At 32.0% G+C, this 22,017-nt stretch overlaps 1 protein-coding gene and 2 long non-coding RNA genes across 5 annotated transcripts in view; 2 read left to right on the plus strand and 1 right to left on the minus strand.

Moving 5' to 3' along the window:
* LOC109532999 (zinc finger protein 1) overlaps window positions 1-22,017 on the minus strand; it is a 416,629-nt gene that overhangs the window by 46,001 nt on the left and 348,611 nt on the right. The gene's annotated exons all lie outside the window — the stretch shown is intronic.
* LOC109533428 lies at window positions 7,223-8,345 on the plus strand. The gene is made up of 2 exons (XR_002171518.2): window positions 7,223-7,437; window positions 8,185-8,345. It is a non-coding gene; the product is annotated as an uncharacterized LOC109533428 (long non-coding RNA).
* The window catches only part of LOC125502588, a 78,283-nt gene continuing 72,134 nt past the window's right edge, over window positions 15,869-22,017 (plus strand). The window contains exons 1-2 of one of the 3 annotated variants that reach the window (XR_007280360.1): window positions 15,869-16,040; window positions 16,105-16,194. This is a non-coding gene — a long non-coding RNA (uncharacterized LOC125502588). The remainder of the gene's footprint in view (window positions 16,041-16,104; window positions 16,195-22,017) is intronic. The other 2 variants (XR_007280358.1, XR_007280359.1) reach the window with 2 other exon arrangements.

The following is a 22,017-nucleotide window of genomic DNA, read 5'->3' on the forward strand; positions in this document are numbered from 1 at the left end:
TATCGACGGCAGATCTGAGCGTGGCAGGGTGTGTTGTGGTGTCCCTCAAGGGTCGGGGGACCCTTCCTATTTAATATTTATACGAATAATCTTACCTCTTGCCTAAAATTCTGTAAGGTGCATCAATACGCTGATGACACCGAGCTTTACTATTTGTTTTTCCATCCGATTATGTTAATGCAGAAAAAGCAAAAGGACCGCAATAACCTGGCATTATTTTCGAAACGCCATAACCTGTTAATTAATACATTCAAGTCAAAACTTATGTTTTTTGGCAAAACTAAGGAATATGTTCAATCTCTTATAAGCATTAACATAGGTAACGATTTGCTACCGTGTGAGAAACTTGCTAAGAACCTGGGTTTGTATTTGGAGGTTGAGTTACGGTTTAAATTTCCCATAAAATCTTGTTTGCAAAGAGCACGTTCTGCCTTAAGGCTACTTTATCCTCACAGGCATTTATTATCAGAAACCTTAAAGATCAAGTTAACTGATGCTTTGGTTCTGAGCCATTTTAACTTTTGCGATGTTGTATACTCACCCTGTCTAGATTTCATATATACACAAAAAGTTCAACGGGTTCAAAAATCTTGTTTAAGATACAGCTATGGAGTAAGAAAATTTGGGCCGGTGTCTCATAAATTAAAAAACTGCAAATTGCTTGATATGGAAAAAAGGCGCAAACTACACTCATTAGTTTTGTTTCACAAAATTATACGGACAGAAACTTCTCCTTATTTGGTGGAAAAAATCAAATACCGAACAGACGTTCATAACTTAAATTTATGATTTAAAGGATTCATTACTCGGCAGTCCCTTTCGTAACCCATACTTGCGATATAATGACATCCCTGTAGATTTAAAAGCCTTATCGGAGATCTCGTTTAAGAGAAAAGTAAAATTACTTTGTGGCGAACAATGGTGATGCGGTATATTATATTTTCAGATGTGGATTTAGTTTTTTTTTCGGAGTCAAACCTTGATCTTTTTTAAAATGCTTTTGACTCTTTTTTGTAAATCAAATACTTAGCACATATATTTAGGTTATTTCATATACATTATACTTGTAAATGGTTTGCAAAATAAACATATTTATTATTATTTTTATTATTCAACACAGATATGCATTTGGTAAATATGCACAAACCGCTTTACTTCAATTTACAACTCATCTTTTGGTGATGATGGAGGAGGGTAGTCCCATTCCTGTTGGGCTATTCTTTGATCTGTCGAGAGCTTATGACACTAACACATACTAAGCTATGACATACTTTTGCATAATTTAAACAGGTGCGGAATTAGAGGATCATGCTTACAATAGATCAAATTTATCTTTATCTAGACAGCAGTGCTTTTTTGAGTCGAAAAAAAAACTAATATTTTCGCTTGCGATGGATTTTAGACTGGGTATTGCTTAGAACAGTGTTGTAGGAAAACATTCAAAAATTAACATTACGGGTCAACGAAATGTAGAAATAGGCTCACGTAAAGTGCAGTTGCAAACAAGTGTAAAATCTTTATGGATGATTACTGACAATGCTTTGTTTCTTGTGTTGCATATTCAACGTGTATTTAGTAAGTGGTTGTTTATACAATGAGAATCGCCTTTTATGCAATTTTTGAAAGTACCTTAACATTTAAAATGGTTTTATACGGCATTATAAAAAACCTAGAACTTAGAGACTTTTATATATACCTACTACTATACAGGAATAAGTTCAAATAATTAGGTTCCTTGACCGTTCACGCAATTTATGTATGGAATGCACAATTTAATTTCATTTAAATATGTCATTTCACAAGCACAAGTTTTTATTTCAAAGTCTTTCTTATTTTTACGTTACTATATTGCATTATTGTAATATAGTACCAAATTAAAGATATTTATTATTATTATTTCTGTCTTTGTATTAAAGTTCTTTAAATGTTAATTTTTCGGCTAGTTTCGGAATTTCTTTTAGAAAAAACTAGTTTTTGACCATAAAATATTGTGCCATATTTATTTAAATTGTTAACTTTATGCAAAGTTAATCTCAGTATACGACAAGGATATTGCGGTTTCACTGTTCGGTGTTCAAAAAAGTTTATTTTACGTGCATGCATGCAGAGGCTTAACTGTGTGCATTCGAAAAATATTTTATAGTGTAGCAAGATTCTAAACTATTCGATTTTATTCAAACATCATTTATATGCTATTATTTTGTTAGTATCTATCATCAGCCGAAATGTGACTTCAGTTAAAAGTAATCTTTTTTAAGAAATTAAAAAATTATTTAAATTTACAATGCTTGCAACCTTACTCAGGTTTTGGAAAAACATATATGTATGTACAATTATTGCCGTAATAAATGACACACATTTGACCGTAATAAGTGAAGGTTGAAATAGTATAATTATGAATGAAAAGTACTTGGTAATAAATTAGCCAAACTTGCAATCCTAGTTATCAATTCTGTACGAGAGCGACCCGTGGCGTTGCCCACGTTGACCTGTAGTTACGTGTGCAACATTTAGAAATTTTTAAATAAAATCAATTATAATTTGAAAACGGTTGATTTCACAGCTTAAAGTGTAAATGCAATATCTAATGACGTATTAACATACAGGTACTTACATTTGAAAAACAGAAGTTATATTGCGTTAAAAAGTTTTAGATTGAAGTTCACATTGTTAACATCCTGTACAATGTATTGATAGTTTGGTTCAATAGAATTCTTAACGGATCTGTAGTGATTGGAAATACGTATTTTTTTGTATCCCTAACGGCTTTTTTTTGCTTCTACAATGAATTTTTAGATACCATGTTTTAAAGCAAAATTTTACTAAAATGGCGATAATCTGCCAACGTCGCAAGTAAGAAAAAACAATTTACGGTGCATATGCAACGTTTCAGGATGCATTCAATGAGCTAATTAAAAAATGGGTAGTTCTATTTAAAAAAATACACTTTGATCTTGCCTCGCTTTTCTGAAACGCTCTGTATCATATAAGATATTTTTAAAATATGCGCACTTTATGCGTCAACAACTTTTATATGGAACTATTTTTCTTCACACACCAACGGAAATAATGAACTCTATTGCACTAAAAACCACCCTGTATATACACAAGTATACTGTTACAGTTCTATTTATATAAAAGTTTAAAAGCATTATTAATAACTTTTGACGTATTTACAAAATCCGGTACTATTTGAAATCGATTAAGAACAAAAGAACTAAAAAGGTCTATTAGTTAATGTATAACTCTAACTTTTTTAACTACGATTATTCCGAACAGTAATATGTATGCATGGATAAAAAATATCCAGTTTATGTGATTTTTTTCATATCTTATGGACGAAAAATTGTTTGTATTTCAGTTCGTGGTTGAGTAAAAAACTTTTACAGCGTTTTTCAGAAACATATACATTAATGAAAATAATTTAAGAAAAGTTTGTTTTTAATTGAACCAAATCTTATGCAAAACTTTTAAAATTCAAATATCTTCTTACGGATGACCACAACATGTCATGGATGTAAAGTAAAATTTTCTAATACATATTCTAGTTAATAATCGTTATTTTTTATTATACGGGACCATCCAAAATTTGGTTGCATTCTGCATATTCTACAGCCAAGGAGGAAACTTAGTAAGGTACCGCTGATTAGGCATTTATATCAAATATTTTAGCAAACTTTTTAGCTATTTGATTGGGGGACTACATTCTTAGTGATCTCAAATGGCTACGGCAATCTGCATGGTTTAATTTTTTAAAGGTTTATTGTCATTTTTACCCACCCATTCTCTTTTCGAGGACCACTGTCATTTTACACCTAAATATTTGAAATTTCTATTCGATTTAGAAATTATTAAAAATAAAAATTTTTGACGTCTGACATTTTTTTTTTGTTATTTTATGGTGATGTAAACCAAGATTTTATGATAATACAGACACACGTGTTAAAGGGAACACAGTGAGCCAAATTAACAGGAATTGAAAAGAAACTATGTCATGCACGCTAATTTCGGGACACCAGATATACTAATATATTTTTAACTGCTATAACGGGAAAACGAACATTTGTACTTACCCATATGCTATTGTTTGTAAAACGCACTTTCTGATTTAAGCCTGGAGCTTTGAGACGAACTTTAAAAATAATTGAGTCTCTTTACATTATTTTCACTTATTTGGTATATAAAAAATTACACCTTTTTATTTTTTACCAATTTTACACAATATAAACATTTTACAATTATAAAATGCAGGTAGATCGCTATTCTAATCTAGTTATGATTCGTTTAGCTGAGTCTCGTGCGACAATCTAATCATTACTACTATTGCATTGACGAAATTTCGGTTTAAATAGATGCTGCCGTTATGGACCGGTATATTATCACTGTTTAGGAAATCATTATACAAATGTTGATGCTTTATACAGGGTGATTAAAAATTTGCGTCATTCCTTTTAAGGCTCCCTTGGGGAGTACGAGAAAAATATTTAAATATTTTTCGAAAATTTCTGGAAGATATTAACAGTTGAAAATCGAATTTCACTTTTGTTATTAAGCATTATTTTGAAATTGTTCCATGTTTAATTGGTAGCATATTGGAATACTTAAGCATTCAGAAAGAAAAATTACGATCTTTGCTTCAAATTACGAAAAATTCGGATATCAAAAAAGATCTCTTCTACAATTTTTTGATGAAAAAGCACAGCGGCAATGATGTTTCTTGTCATTAACAGATAGTTACAGGTGGATAGCCCTCGTCATTAATAACAATAATTTGTCAAACTGTGACTTACTTAGAATTTTCTTTCACAAATTTGCTGATATGCGATTAGTTCAGGGGAAATGCTACAGTAACATAGCAGAAGCCGAAAGAACCCACTACAACAAAGGGCGAGGAGAGTGGTTCCAGGAAGATAGTAGATGAAGATTGATGTTCGGGTTCCAGGCACAGAGGAACAAGTATTGGACATAATCGAATCAGGGCCTTCCAGGGGCACTCAGAGCACAATAACTGACACTTTCCCAAGCACCACATAAATACCGAGGAAGGGCTACACTCCTACCACGTTATTGTTTATTTGTTTTCTTTTCGCGCATAAATTATTTAAATTAGATGAAAATTTGGAATCTTTTTGGTGCTATAATAATAATAAGCATGCATTTTTTGCAGTTCAGAGAATTACTAGTTTTTGAGTTATGTATATTTTTAAAAAAACTAGTCTTGTCTTCCACGAACTGTCTTGATCTTTTATGGTATTTCCAAAGTCTATTTGTGGCTATTTTAATTGTTGTTATATCTCATTTAAAATGATTTATGTAACTTTGTGGTTTATTTATCATTATATTTAATTTTCTCTTTTAATGTCTATGTTCCTATCTTTCATTCGCTTTGACCATAAAAGGTATTTGAATTTTTCTGTGGCAATAAAGCATATTTTCTTCTGATCTGAACATTGAATAGAAATTTCAATTTTATAGCTTTTTGCCATGAAATGTATTGAAATTGAAATAGTGGATTGTAGCTGAATTAAGCATGTGGTACAGTATAACTTTTTTTTCTCAACTCTTAACAGGCATTATTTTCTCGGCATCTACGTGGAATATTAATTTTTGTTGCTATGCGACAAAACTTCTACTATTGAAAGGCGGCTGGTAAACCATTTCCTCTTCACTTCTCTAACGTTGCGTTTTGAAAACAGCAGCTAAACTAAATCCAATCACACTTCTATCATGTTTAACGTCTGATGCAAATTAAACCGATAACATATCTGCGACCATTATTACACCCCTGCTAGTTGCACTAAGCTATTAAAACCTTTGGTTGTACCTACAGGTTACTCAATGAAAACTGAGCTAGAATCCATCAAACCTATTCATTTAGTAAGAAAGTTTACACAGTAAAAGAACCTATAATGGAAAATTAATAGGTGTATTTAAAGGCCCTTTTTGAGAAATCTATTTTCGAATTATACCTACCTTATCTTATTAACGGTTTTGTAAATCTAAAAACTACTCAACCGGTAGCCAAAGCAACAGCAACCAATCATGCTTTTATTAAGGATTATTGTTGAGAACTGCATAAGCGAAATCAAAAACATTTATGTTTTTATTTTCTTAAAGCACGAGTTGAGTAGGAATATGTTGAATTCGCTACAAATTATATTGAGTTTGATTAACGAATCATAATGATAATGATCGTAATAATACTTTATTATAATTAGTAATAGTACAGAAGACGTTATTGAAAACTGATGAGTTAATCATGAAAAATGGAGATTAACATTCAAATCTAGCCTCTAAAAGCGGTATAGTATTTTTTATCATAATTCACTCATAATTTTAATGATTTAAATGCGCCAACTTGATATTTTGGATGATAGTATCCTCCGATAAGTTTATTTAATCTGCGTTAATATGAGAAGATGCAAAAAGTACAATTGAATGGTACAGTTTTTCTTAATTGTTATTAAATAATGAACATCTACAAACTAAATCGTTGCAATGAAACTTACTTATACATATACTATAATCCCTTAATGCTATAGTCGTTAATTATATTACACAAATATAGATATACAGTGGGTGATGAATTCAGACTTTTTCGAGAAAAATGTTTTATTATGACGGTATAATTTTGTAATAAAAAATTTAATACTCAATATTGTGTATCGTACAACGATTATATAGCCCACACTTAACTAAGTTTCCATTATCACCATTAAAAGAAAGTACCGTTTGTTAGAATGCAAAATTTAGTCGCTATTTTGCTTGAAAACCATCATATCACTTATTCTTCTGAAAGCCAGTGAAACTAAAGCAGTTTTTATTTGGTTTTTTTGCATACTGAATATCCGTTTTTTGAGTTTCACATTGACCCTCATCTTTCATCGAATGGAAAAATACTACGACGAAACTAAATCAATAAGCTTTCAATTAATCACCTGCATATTCAATTCCGATGTGTCAAATAGCTTTACCGTAAGGTCATGAGACGAATTATTTCTTGATAGATAAAATGCAAAACTGTACCTAAGATGTACTGTATGGGCAAGCAAAATATTAGCAAATCGTCCGTCCGCTTCTTTTCACTGATAAAGGGATTATACTAAATTTTGTCAAGATATTATATTCACTTTATCCACATAGTGGGCCAAATTATCAAAAAATATATTGCTTTTTTTTTAATTCAGTTGTGACTACATTTGTAATTAATTTATAGTAAATTCGGATAACAACAGATGGACCAGGAGACAACTGAGTGGAGGCCCAGAACAAGTAAAAGGAACCCAGGACGACCAAGAACTAGGTGGAAAGATGACATCCAGTAACTGGGAGGAACCCAACGGTTGAGTCAAACGATCGACAGAAGAGTGTGCAGAGATGAACGGAGAAAGGCTGAAGATGATGATTATGATAAAATTCGGCTAATGATTATCGAAGGTACTTATGTAAAGTAAACAGCTCATACCCATCAACATTTCAAAATTATCCTAATTATGATAAGAGTGTTAGATTAATTAACAAGAGATCGGATAAATCTAAAATATTGAAAAAAATCATCTCAAATGTTAACTATGTTCACCTGCATTTATTGGGAGACGTGTTCGGTTGCAATCACATTATTTATACTGACAGGACTAAGATGTTCGAAAATCTTCAAATATTTCTTTAATTTTTAATTAATGTATCAATTTCGATTGAACAACGAAAAATGTCTCAGAAAAGTAATTCTTTCAAAACGTTAAGAAACCTATCGGGTACCGTGTGACACAGTTAAGCTCAAGCAGTAAGAACAAACTCCAAATAGTAATGAAATTAATTTAGAAAAGTTTCTCAGACTTTTCCATAGCAGACATGCTATGGTTTTTAAAACATATCTAAATAAGAGTATGTTAGGTAAATTGTTTTCTAAGCATTTGAATACCCGCGGGGAAAACCATACATATCATCCGACTTACTTTTGAGAAAAATTAATTTTTAGTTTAGCCAACTTCTATGGGAAACAAAAAGTTCCCAAACCCAAAATAAACCCAAAAACTGTAAGGAAAATGCTTAGCTTGTATTTGACAATATGAGTTAATCAATAAATAACGGAAAATTAATATGTTGGGTATTCATTTGTAAAAACAAGATATTTTCCTTTTTCATCTTCTCAAGCAAGTTTTCATAAACCGTTTTGAATTCCAGACTACCAGGGAACCTGTGAACGCATACAAACAAGTTGTTCATAGTGTCTACTTCATTCATGGTTCATTATTACTCCTTCAAAGGTTTTGCTGTCGTTGCAACTCTTCTGTATTTCTTCTTTAAAGTATTAAATTTTTGGCTCTGCCATAAATGAAGTTCTGTCTCCGTTATTTTATTTTGAAGTTCTTCAATCAGTTGTGTTTTTCTTCTCCTTCAAAGATTTTTTCCAATTTCCTTTTGCAATATGGAGAACATTCGACAGGAATGGACATGAAAACATCTGTCCACTTCCCGCTCGCACATATATTATTTTTTCCCAGACAGGTAAATCTATCCTTAGTAATCATTGGACACAGGCAAGTTTGTTTGCTTTGGTTCATCATATCGTTTTGTTCTACCAGATAGCCTAATTAGGTAGTTTTATTTTGAATTAATTTTATTATGAATGATAAAATATTGAAGAAAATAGCATGTTCATTTTGTGTGCAAAATAACAGTGCAAAATAACATATGCAAAATAACAGGTGCAGTACGATTAATATATTAAACTTTTGTAATTTTTGGGGTATCAATAACCATGAAGAAAACCAACTTTCAATGCGAATTTCCAATGTGGTAGTTAATTTTACTCAACCAGACATGAGTCAAATTGATTTTTCGTCCTTGAAAACCAAAAAACAACTTGCTCTTGCTCAAAAAACACGTGTATTTTTTCATTACTTTCATTGATTGAATTTAAAAAATGATATGAAATATTATGTACACACTGCATAAAATGAATTTACAGTTAGTGCAATAAAGATATTACACAATTTAATACACTAATTGTTATTAAATTTATTATTTAAATTTGATCAAAGGCATTCGTTTAGCAGCACAATTTGAGAAGACAAAATATATTTAAATTTAAACTTCAACAGCAAATTTTATAAATCGATATCACCTCTCTATTTTTCGAAATAATATGTAATTTACTCTTGAACTTAAATGTACCTAATAAAGAATATGATTTTAATAATGCCAGTTAACGTCATTTTTTTTATAACAGACAGCAATTTTTATGACACGCAAGATTCGAAAATGTACATCAGTACTTTCTAAAACACGAAACGAAAACAACCAGCCTGAAATATAAATAAAGGAAAAATGGAACCGATGTGTATTAAATTGTTATACCTAAGACCCTGTTGGTCTAGCTTCAAATACAGATAGAGCATGTCTAAATGCTTTAAATTTTCAAAAATTCTCAGTAACATAACATTTCAGTAACATTTTCCTTCAGATCAAATTCACATTTTTTTGCTCGAACTAAAAACTGATTTTTGTGGACTGCAAGTGCTTAGGACCCTCAAAAAAATTAAAAAGCTTTTATTTACAACTTACGTTTTCTACCACGAGCCGAGTTAATACAAATCATAGTAACAATTAGGGTACCTAAATGTGTTAAGTAGCCGGAAACACTGAAAAAAAATCTTTTTCACAGATACAAACGAATTATATGCCACATTATGCGTTTAACCGAAGCTGAAATCTGTTTCTTTTGAATTTAAGATAAATAGTAGATACAGACAAAAGGTCTCTAATGGGTCGAACTTCGCCGTCGTATCGTCGCGTAAACCTGAACTAACAAGTGACAGGATGGCTTTTGTTATTCCTGAGGGTACCATAGGACGTATTATTAAAACCTATACCTTTATTACCCCAATGAAATACAATTGAGCGGACAAATGTTCGCCAAATGTTACGAAGTGTACGTATTATTCAAAAACTAGCCGAAGGGTGCACGTACGGGGATATAATATATATGGGCAACATGAAAAGTATGTTTCTGTTATTCAGTTCTAATATATACCTACCGGTTTTCAATAATACATTGTCAATTTTGTCATTTTGCCGTCCAGTTGTTATTAGCAAAAATTAAAAAAAAGCAGGTACACATATGCTAAAGCAAAACAAATTGATTGAAGTTGGTTAAAGGTCGGTATAAATAAAAGAAAATAAGTTAATGTGATTCTAGTATTTATAACAACAGTTACATTAGTTAATAAAAGAATACTTTCAATTTCTACATCGGCCCTCGTATATATTACCCTAAGGTTAATTCGGACCTGTTCACATTTCCATTCTAGTCCTGGGAGGTGGGTTTCGATCATTGGCCACTTTTGACGCCATCTGGCCCCCATAAGGTGGCCACTCAGAATGGTTTGTTTTCCTATACCTATTTTTTAATTCATGAATAGCCGGATATAGTATAGTGAATAAGAAACCGTACGTGTGCAGCATAGGTTCGTTCTCACCTGGGCGCAAATCTGGCATATACATGTTTTTCAAGAAGTTCAGCGAACAGCAGTAGCACTCATTGTCTAGTTTGAAGACAACTGATTTGTAGACAAGTACAATGTCCGAAACTAGCATTGAACAGGTATGACAAAATGCTTTTAGAAACACCGCCTGGTGAAGGTCAAATAGTGAATTAGATACCTGCTTTGAGAACACCGACTTAATCAACCGTCATAAATGTTTGTAAAATGTTGGTTGTGAGTTCCAGGTTAAATCTTGCAAATTTACGAATGTATGAATTGTTGCAAAAAAGGCGAGTTCAGAGTATTTGCATAATTAGGAAAATTTTTACTATACCTACTTGGGTTGCAGTGAATTATGTTAAATTGACCAGTTCATTTTCACCTCTCTGTGTATATTTTTATATATCATATTTATACATTTGTTTGAAAATTATCTCTATGTATTTTTTTTAAAACGCTTTAAGAGTGCAGTTAGGGTTGTTGCCCTCTTAAGGCTCGTGAACTTAGTTTTACTGAGTCAAGGGTGGTAGCTAAGCTGCTCAACAAAATAGACGTTTCACGGAGAAATTTCGACCAATTTTGGAAGTGGATAAGTGCTGATTGCTGCGAGCGACTTTATGGCTGCTTGAAGCGTTAGTTAGTGTAATTATTCTTCAGTTGTTATGTATTTTTGCATGCAATTATAGCTTTTACAGGGTGGAATGAAACAAAACAAAATTGGCAAAAATTCGACATGCTTTAAGTTGGACAAAAAACCTTTTTTTTCTTCTTTCAAAGCTACAAGCATTCAGACAGACCTCATATCTCGCAAAAAGTTTCTGAATTTGTCGACCGTCCCGTTTATTTAGAGAGTAGTCTTAAAAAAATCATCTTGTTGATCTTGCAGTGATAAATGTTGTCTCTTGAACCGATCTTGAAAATCTAAGGATAGTATTGAAGCTAAAATTTCAAAGTCCAATTGAGGAAAAAATGAAATTTAGCGGGTTGCATGAGTGTACAAAATGTTTCACTTAGTTGAAAACATTCCTGAATCCCAGACTTCGGGGCTAATTATAATTTGAGTATTTTTATGCCCTGTGAATAGAATTATTTTCTTAAATGGTATATGAAGTTTTATTAGTTTTAGCATTAGCATGAGCCATAGATCGTGGAACTCGGATCAAGAGCAGAAAAGTTATTGCCGCAAGACCACAAAGTTGATTTCTTGAGACCAACCTGTATATTGAAGAGATGGCGAAAAAATTCAAAAATGGTTTCGAGCTATGTGATCAACCATTAAACTTTGGTGCTTAGATCAAAACAAATATTTTTTGTCGAACTTGGAGCATGCCGTACTGTCCAAAATTTGCATGTTGTCATTTGCCACCCCGTAGAACATTTATTTATCTGAGGCACTTAATTTTTACCACAACAACAAATCGCTCGAAGAAATCAACATTTATTCAATTAAAAGTTAGGACAACGTTTGCTGTGCAAGTTTCATTTTATTGAGCAGTTTATATGCACCTGAAAATGTGGAAAGTGCATCTTTAACTGTACGGTAACGGAGAGTAAGATTGTATGCGATTTGTTACAAAGTTCCTACAAAATTTCAAGATCAAGGAATTAAAAAACTATTCGTAAAACATTAAAATCCTTTTTGTGACTGTTATTGTGCTTGTTTTGCAGCAAACGGTTGCTGACGAGCACTGCTTTCAGTATGGCATCGGCTAACAGCAATTTAGCTGTTGACATGTTCACTTTCTTCTACAAAATTTCCCTTTTCAGACCAACTAACTGAATTTGACTTAGATTGTAATAAACAAATTGTTTGTTCAGGGCAGCATGTCTATCGCATAGCAGTTTTAATCAAGCAAGGTAAACTTGGTGCATTTTCGACATTGTTAGAGATTATTCAAATACTTTAGCTCATGCCAGTGGATTACCAACTGTTAAATTAAATATCACTTTAGAAAAAATATTTTTTTTTGAGCTATTATTAGACATTATTATTATTATTAGATTATTAGTTGCGGATGTATAAATATAAACAATGACCGCGGCCATTTTTACTAATAAATCATCAGCCGATCATTCAAGTTTTCAATGTTTAAATGCTAAGTTCGTCTTTGACATCATATTTAGCAGAATACCTTTCAGATTATTACCAAATAAGAAATCCTAGGAATAAATAAAAAAAAATAGATTATTTATACAAAAATATTTTAATACTATTAAACCAAAACCATACTAAGCCGATTTAAAGCACGAATTTTAGACGTTTCTTTAGATAAACTTTAGAAAAGCTAAGACGCCTGATCTAAGAAGATCAAAAATATATTTATTTTTAACATGACAAATCAGTGTCGTTCTGTTGAACCAATATTTTTTTTGAAGCCAGTGTATATGAAGCCTTAAAATGTAAGATATTTCTTCGTATAGCGCTGAATCCAAGTGGACAGATTATTTTCAATACACTTCAATCCAATCTTTTTCTTCAAAGAGGAAAAAAGAACTCACATAAACGCATAAATGCATTGGAAATACTTATTAATATTTTATACTAAGGAAATATAGTCATATTTAATTCTGAATATAATTTTGCATGTGATTTAAAGTGTTGGCTCTTATTGCATGCAAATCATTTCGCAAAATTGCCCATGAGAATTGGCGAATTGATAAATCAAATGACGATTGAAGATTTATGGCTAAAATAAGAACAAAAAATGCTTTTAAATGAGTTATATGCTCACCTGGAATTCATTATTAAGTCATTTCACATAGTTTAACCAATATTTTAACCGGTAGTTGCTATTCCTAAACTTTCTAACAATACATCCTAGGACAGGATCAAATTTATTGATATTTTGTGATGGAAGAATTAACATTTCCGTATTTTTTACAGGCGATAAAATATACGTGATATGAAAATCTTCAAATATGTTTTTAAATTTGTGGTTTTGTGATAAATAACACTTTCCAGGAATTATCAATGATGCATCAAAGTTTTATACGTCCTTGTAGGAACATTAAAATTAATATTTAGTGCTAAGTCCCAAGTAAGCCACATAAGCATTTTAGAACACTTACATTATAGGTATTATAATAGTGTGAATGAATTGGAAGTGCGGTAGAAAGAAGCACCGGAACCTGACATGAACGCTCCTTTAAATTCAAACTTTTCTGAAAGCAGTAAAAGCTGATGTTGTAAAAAGCGGTTATCAAGCGAATTTGAACAATTTTGTGAGGAATGGTGTGGTTTTGGATAAAACTCATGCAATGAGTGTCCATATTGATATGCAAGTATCGCTACGGGATTCAGCTCGAACTACCGTAAAAGTTTTTCTTTACAATTACAAACTCAGTTGCGTATCAAGATGAAAGTTTATCGAGCATCATTAGCATGTAATTAAATAGAATTCACAAGTTATGGATTCGGATAACTGTATCCAAAAAGTGGGGTCAAATACATAGTTACATAATTTCTAATTTAGTTTTTTTTCGAATATCCTAGTCACTTTTGGAAATTAATTTTTAACAATTTTTTTCTGCACTACTAACGTATTCCCAGAAAACACATCTAGACGAGTAACGAGACATTTAAGCGTCCTGTGTATGCAAATGATTCTGAAATAATGTATGTGGAACACGCAATTGCACTACTGAATAAAAAATAAAATTTCGAGTTTATTTTTGTACTATTTTAGGATGCAACAAGGTGGAAATATTTACGACCAAACTTGAATTATTTCAATGCATTTGTGCACTTTTCCATATATTTACATTAAAGTTTTAATATCTATTCTAGCAGCCACAAGAAATGTTCGAGCGAATGGCATCCGGCAACATGAACTCGTAAATGCGATCATTCATACCGATTTACTACGTTTACGGCTGTAGTTCTAGGAATTTGGAGAGTGATATTTCCGTAAATTTGAAGTAAATACGCAGGTTTGATTTCGCAGTTCTTAAAAAGAAAAAAATCTTTTCAAAGCAATCGAACCCAAATTAGCAGACAGGGCTTGAATGAAGTGCGTTCCAAGAATATGTGCTGATATACATGACCAAAAATAAAGTTTTACAAATTACGTTTCCCAAAGATTCTCAATACGTTTTAATGTATGAAGTTTTATCCCTATCTAACGATTTTAAAAATATGTGCATTTGATTATAATAAATGGCAGATGCAGTCCTCAAAGTTATTACTAATAGTGCCCAAATGATACCATAATCTGAAATGGAAATTTGTCGAATCATTGAAAAACGTGTAATTTACATGCAAACATGTATCAGGTCCCACTTTCTATACTACTACTATATTGTTACTTACACGTAAAATTTGTCCTAAAAATATTAGAAAAATGTAAGTTTTTCAAATTATAAACTTCCGTTTTTCTAACAGAAGGGCGTTCAGCTTGGTAAATAATTATCACTTTCCATTAACTTGTCTATACCTGAAATGAACAGATTTCTTTTTCTCTAAAAGAAGAATACATTTCATTGCTTAGAAATTTAGATTAGACAATTTTCTAATAATTACTAAGTGGCCCATGCTTTACCGAAAGGAAACTGTTAACTATGTAATATGTGGAAAGTTATTAACTATGTAATAATTATTAAAAGTATAAAATAATAATTCTTTTATTTATGAAAAAAAAAAGCGTTTCTTTCATGACAAGTTAATGAAAGGTAATACTTATTTTGTAAACTGAACACGCCTGTGTAATAAAAATGGGGAATTAGATATTGAAATACATTAGTTATTTTATATGGAAAATTTTACATATTTTACGGAACAATCTGTATAAATGTAGGACCTGTTACATGATTACCTAAGTAGATTACACCCCTTTTCGCTCGATTTCAACGTTCAAGACTGCATCTGTCATTTATTATAATAAAATGCAAACATTTCCAAAAACCGTTAGAGATAGGTAAAACCTTCATATATGAGAACTGTTCAGAATCTTTGGAAGAAGCAATGTATCAAGCAGATTGTTTTAACCAGACCTGATCTTTTCGTAATTATTGAAACTGAATTTTTCCAGTTACAATAATTATATATTTATTTAATTTCTATTTGTTCAAGCTTACTTATACAAATATTTGAATATATTTGATCTAAGAATGGTTGTTTAATTGCCACCAGTAATTTACATAAATAATCATCAATATTCATATCAGGAACAATGGCATGAAGGAAGTTTGCTTCTGACCAGATGCGAGCGCTTTTTTGTAAATTTTTTACCTTCTAACCGCATCAAGGTCCCACTGCATGTTTGCGAAAATAAAATTATATTTTAGTAATTACTGTAACTATACTTCGGGCATTTGGTCAGAAACAAAAACTTAATTTGCCTGCATTTCATATAGTACGCAAGTAGAATGATAACATTGCGATGTAACAAGAAGACAATTTTATTTCTTAACGTGTTTTAACCTTGGAAAACCTGTGCTCGTCTGAAGTTGATTGATGAAGGTTTCGATTTATATCTCAAGAATTTGACACAGGCAGTAGTTTGCCATTCAGACAGAGATAATAGTTTGTTAATATTTTCCACATGTGTTCTCTGGGTGAGTGTTTCCGCTTTATTTGTTCATTTTGAATGTCACAATCAGAAGACCAATTTTCTTGCAGTTAACCTGAGGCGACAAATTAAGGCTTTTGGAAGAGTATCTGATCTAAGATAGGTGGAAAATGTTAGTGATCATTGTTTATGCAAAAGTTGTGAGTAAATTTTACGTTATGTTATTGAATGCTGCGAATATGTTTTGACGGTACCTACCACGTGTCTTCATATTTTTTTTGTGGAAATTATTGATGAGAAATGAAAATAACATGATGCAGAATGTGTCAATAATCCTCATGAAATGATCCTTAAAATTGTTGTTTTTTTGTTGCCATATAGTGGTTAAATGGGCATGCTTAGGCAGTTCAGAAAAGAAAATGAAAAAAGACAATATCAATTTAGTATATAATTTTAAGAACTTAGATATTTGCAAAGTTTTATACTTAGTTCAGAAATTTTCCTTTCTTAGTATGACCTAAATATCTGCTGGTTGATGAACAAGTCAATAATACGAAGTAGCTAAAATTGTTTTGAATGAATGAATGGTACAATTTTGCTCATGAGGCGCTATATTTTACAAAAAATAAGAAATGGTATGTAAACACTACATCCAACGAATAAACAAAATAGCGATTACACCAATTGTTCAATAGGTACTGTAAATGATGTACCAAAAATGGTCATTTATCATCTGTATTACAATGCATTAACTCGCTACCTAAATAAATTTTTCAAATGTTTTCTATAATTTATCGCATGAACGAACATTCCTGTAATAAGAAATATGAGCAAATTTCTGATATAGTAAATTGCTCTTAGAATGTTTTAAGTTTAATGTAAATATCATTTAAACTCCAACTTCATTTAAAACCTGAATCTGCAAATTGTATGTTTTACTAGTTTTGTACCTATTTTGAAAGCAGTGCAATTGAAAATAGCAAGTAAAATTTCAGCAAGTTAAGTTCACGTTAATATATTTGATAATCTCATCATGCAGTATCTGAATACCTCAACTGAGCCAAACCGTTGAAAGCTCTATTAAATAGAAACCAGTTTTTGATAAAAACAGTTCAATAATATAGACAATACTCTATAAAAGTTCGTTCACATTGTGAATCAGTTTCTGGGTAAAAGTAGCCTAAATAGTTTCCACATTACATTTATATGCGTAGTAAGAGTTAATTGCTCTTGCAACTCGCTAGAATAGAGCGAATATTTTGCAATTGTTTTGATAACCAAGTTCATAAACCAATTCACCACTTTGCTGATCAATGATATATTTAACAATTTGCCAGTACGAAATTAAATCAGTTCAACCACGATTTTAAAAAGTTTGCCTTATTTATTGTTAGTTTTATATGTCTACTGACAAAATAGCTTAAGAATCACGAGAAAAAACTGTTTTTTTTATTGGCACATTGCTATCTTATATGAACGGCCAAATAAACAGTATTTTCCGGACGAAATAAATAACTATTTCCTACTCTCCGAGTAAACGGCAATAACTTCTTCAAACGGAATATCGCAAATTATGAAACGCCTTGTTTATCGGTAGCAAAAAAAGCTCAGTAAAACCAGTTTCACTCAAATACTTGGTCTGGTACAAAACATATGTTTTCTATCATAGCACTTACAATGAAAATCCAGATTTCATTGATATAAGTAATAGATTGGTATCGCATGTTTTACGTTCTCATTAGTTTTCGTTTCTTTAAAACTTTATTTGACATAAACATTTTAACATTACTGGTAACGTTCTGTAGGCTGATGAGGAAATCGGTCTTAAGATTCCTCAGATACTAAGAATATCTGGTTTCCTTAATATGCTTTTGTCTGCCTCATTTATGAAAGCCCAAGATACAAGCCCTTTATTGTTAAAGTAAACATTCTGACTATTTCTAAACGATTAACTTTGGTTATCAGAATTATTAAACAAAAATATACGAAATGACCAAATTATCTTTAGAAGAAGATTGCTGCGAGGTACCTACAGCAGCGCAGCATTTTAATCACAAAGTAGACGAAAACATGAATATTGAAATTCTTCTACTTACGTTAACGTGCGGCTGTTATGCCAGTTAATAAAATTTATGGATTTTCTATTTTGAAAAGCGGCAATCGCATCGAGTAATAAAATTACATAAATATACGGGACGTATTTGTTTTAAGCCACGTCTTGCTCAGTTATTATATGATAGTTTTATTAGAGAAAACAAGACGCATGGGTTATTAATAATTTGCCATACCTTAACAAACTGAACTGAATTTGCAACGCCAAAATAATAAAACATATTAATACTTTTACTGTTACAAAACCAAGCTTCAAAATGTAGTTGATTCATAACTTGATAATTATTTTTGTATCATCACAAGTTCTTAAAAACAAAATCATATTGTACCGTAGATGGCCCAGTATCAAACTCTTTCTTCTGCTTCCAACTTTTATTCCACTCGGTACAACTTTAACTACGGAACAGGAACAAACTAACTTCAAAATTACCGTCAACTTCACAAACAATAACAATAACAGGCGGAAAACTCGCTTTTCCGACTCGCGGGGTTAACCTGTTCTGAACTCTGTCGCTGCTGTCACTTCACCCCCCTGTGTGGTTCTCCTCGTCGCTTATATAATTTCCTCCAGGTAACCCAGATGGTCGAAATCTCCAGAACAGGTGCGAAACTTCTCGCTTGTCAGTGTCATGTTTGACAGTAAATGGGGCCCAAATGGGGCTCCCATTTACTGAAATACCATGAATTTCGATCCCCCATTCCAAACGTGAGTACCCCAGGCCATTTCCGTTACAATATAATAAATAAATTAATCGGTGCACAGTTTCCATTTATTATAAATCTCGTTCAGGGTAAATTGATTAAAGACTTTATCAGTCATGATATTTATTTTGGAATTATTTTAAAAGCTTTTGATAAAACGGACAATGGTCTGATAGGGTATTAGTAATAAAATCATGCTGCATTAGAACGCCGTGTGGAAAAGTGTACCGATAACGTTACATAAATAATAAAATTAAAGAACTCTGCATGGAAAATTCGGCATGGAAAAAGAAAACAAAATAATATTAGTAAATGTAATATTGACACATATTTGTCAACTGAAAGAAAAGCTGAAGGTAAAGGGTTTGGTTACAATGCTTTTAATATCCAATAAATTTAATAAAAGTCGTGTTGACCCAATAGAGTGGCAGTATGAAGATCTTCAGAAGATTCTTATGAAACTGTTAACATAACCTTACCAAATTTGTGTTTCTCGCATATTTGAACACAAAACGCGACACCAAAAAGTAGTACATATACAGGGTGATTTAAAATTGGCGTCATTCCTCTGGAGTTGTTGTCTGGCGGTGTTTTAGGAGTACCAAAAAATACCGAAAAAATAGAAAAAAAATTAATTGTTATTAAAAACTGAGAAATTTGCAAAAAACTGTATTAGGAAAACGGCAGCAATGTTTTTCAAGGTAATTTGGTTAATTAACATTACGTAAATACCTGTTGCTTCGTAATTATTCGAAACTCCGGTAACCATGGATAAATAGAGAAAGTGACAATAAGATAGACAAGGATAAACGGTCAATTCGACAGGAATCGTTGAATGACGGAACCTATTTCAAAACTCATAACCTCGAATTATTAATTTGTTTACAAATTACAAAAACATGGATTTGAGTTTGTAGCTCCAAACAAGTGGCTGTGTGATCACCTCACACTTCTTTTTCTCTCGCTTTTAAGATCATCGATTTCAGCTGTTTTGTTGAAAAAAATGCATTTAAATAAATTCTAGAAACAAGTAATTTCGAAATGCGATTTTTGTGGTTTGTTTTATTTATTCCGCTATTTCCAAAACTTACCAGATGTTTCACTTATAGGGATAATTTCTATTAATTATTTGAATTAGGCAACCCTTATTATTTTCAAGTATTAAATCGGTTCCAGAAATTATTTTGAGATGCAGTTTTTGCGGTTTGGTTCATTTCTTCCTGTGCTTTCAAATGCGCGTAAAATAACTTGATAGTAGCATTTGAAATTTTTCTGAAAAATTTAAACAAATAATTTTTTTCTAACAGCGGACTTTTAGAAAATGATTAAGATTGTTTTTATATCACATACTGTCGAGTTTTTATTGCCCTTTCAATTGATAGCAAAAACTTTGAAATCGGTCAAGCCGTTTCGGAGTTACAGGTTTCTTTGAATTAAGCGGTTTGACTCTCTCCTCACTCTTTATTTGACAAGTTTATCAGGAAAGTAGTACGGCTTTAGGCCTAAACTTACTAGATGTTTCACTTATCGGGATAATATCTGTATAAAATCGACTTTTTAAAATACCGTTTGCAATTACGCCATCTAGTGGTCATCTGAGAAATTTGAACATAATTTTCAACAAATTATTTTCTTCAAGTTTGTTATAAACATTTTTTTTTCGATTACTCTACAACATACACTTTCCAAAGAACAGCCGCTTACCATCCTTATTGCGATACCCTGTATATCTATATTTAGCAGAGTGGTTGCGCTATGTCTACTCCATGGTAATACTGGCAGTGTATTTGTAAATGCTGCATCACTAACCTAAACGGCTTGTCTGAGGCAAAAATTGTCCACGAAAAATTTAAGAGTCAAGGACCTATCGAGTGAACTAATCAAGACGTCAATGATGTATCAGTTCTTTGGGCGCATGAACATAATTCGACTAAATGAAAAAAAAAAAGATCCTACCACAAAGATATTCAAATAACTCCTGATCTGAAGTTTCCTTAGGAAATGACCTTACAAACGGTACCGGATTACTAATATTAATTGTTCCAAAATTGCAACGTGATGATGCAACTATGGAACTATGGATACCATTGTAATGACTGACCAATGAGTCTTTTAGAAATGTCTCTTTAAATCTATTGAAACCGAAGTAAGTAGAAAACCCATTGGAAGTACAGAATTTTTATTAGAATAACATCAAACTGAGTATTGGTTTAAATGCTAGCTTAAATACCACTGAAAAGGTCAACAATATCTGGTTTGTTGTGAGTCAAGTTTGTCCATCTAGATTTTAGACCCACCTTACGATATCTTTCCGCTTAAAAAATACAAAAATGACTTCTACAGCTGTATCAAAATGAATTTTTAACGGCGGCAGGTAATTCTTCAACGGAATTCTCAATCGACGAAATTGCAGGTAAAGAGACTAGGACTAAGCAAGAGTTTCCAAAATGTGATTCCAAGAAGCAATTGCAAAATAAAAATTGCAAATGTCTTTCAAGCCATATAAACCATATTTCGATTTTGATGAGTTTTAATCTGTTTTTGTAAAATAAATGTTGTTTTTCTTGAGGATTTTGGGAGCCCCATATACGGCTGTTCTGTTTATTCACGTAACTGCCGAGCGAAAAATGAGCCTCATCGCTGAATAAAATTCGAAAAATCAGCATCAACGGCCTGTTGTTCAATCACCCAATTTGCGTATGTTCTGCGTTGCCCATGGTTTTGAGACTTCATTTTTGAGTCGGTTGGATTTTGTACGCATGAAGCTTCAAATCTAATTGCAAAATTCGCCACAATGAGCCGTAAGACAAGCCCAAATGTTGAGCACCTCGGGGAATCGACGAATACGGGTCTTCCTCCACACTTTGAGCAACAACAGTGATATTTTCATTTGAACGAATGTTGCGATGCTGCACAGGTCTTACAATATCAGACACCGATCCAGTCCTCTGTGGGTCTATTATGTCGGCCGTAATCTGCTCGTAAAGCCCTAAAAGTTGATGCAGCAGAATCATCATTTTTATAGTAACATTTAATAATTTTTACGCGTTCTTCGACTGTTAAACGATTTTTATTCCAAAATGGCAAACCTTCAACTAAAACAAAAACACTTCGGATGGCGTTTACCGTTGACAGATATCAAATAGCAAGGTTTTACTTTCCCAACCTCAAATTGGCTAACCGGTCATATCTATTAAAATAACAAGCTG

Source organism: Dendroctonus ponderosae, unplaced genomic scaffold (assembly GCF_020466585.1).
Source record: "Dendroctonus ponderosae isolate FM_Combo_2020 unplaced genomic scaffold, Dpon_F_20191213v2 Dpon_F_20191213_1, whole genome shotgun sequence".
Classification (NCBI taxonomy): Eukaryota; Metazoa; Arthropoda; class Insecta; order Coleoptera; family Curculionidae; genus Dendroctonus; species Dendroctonus ponderosae.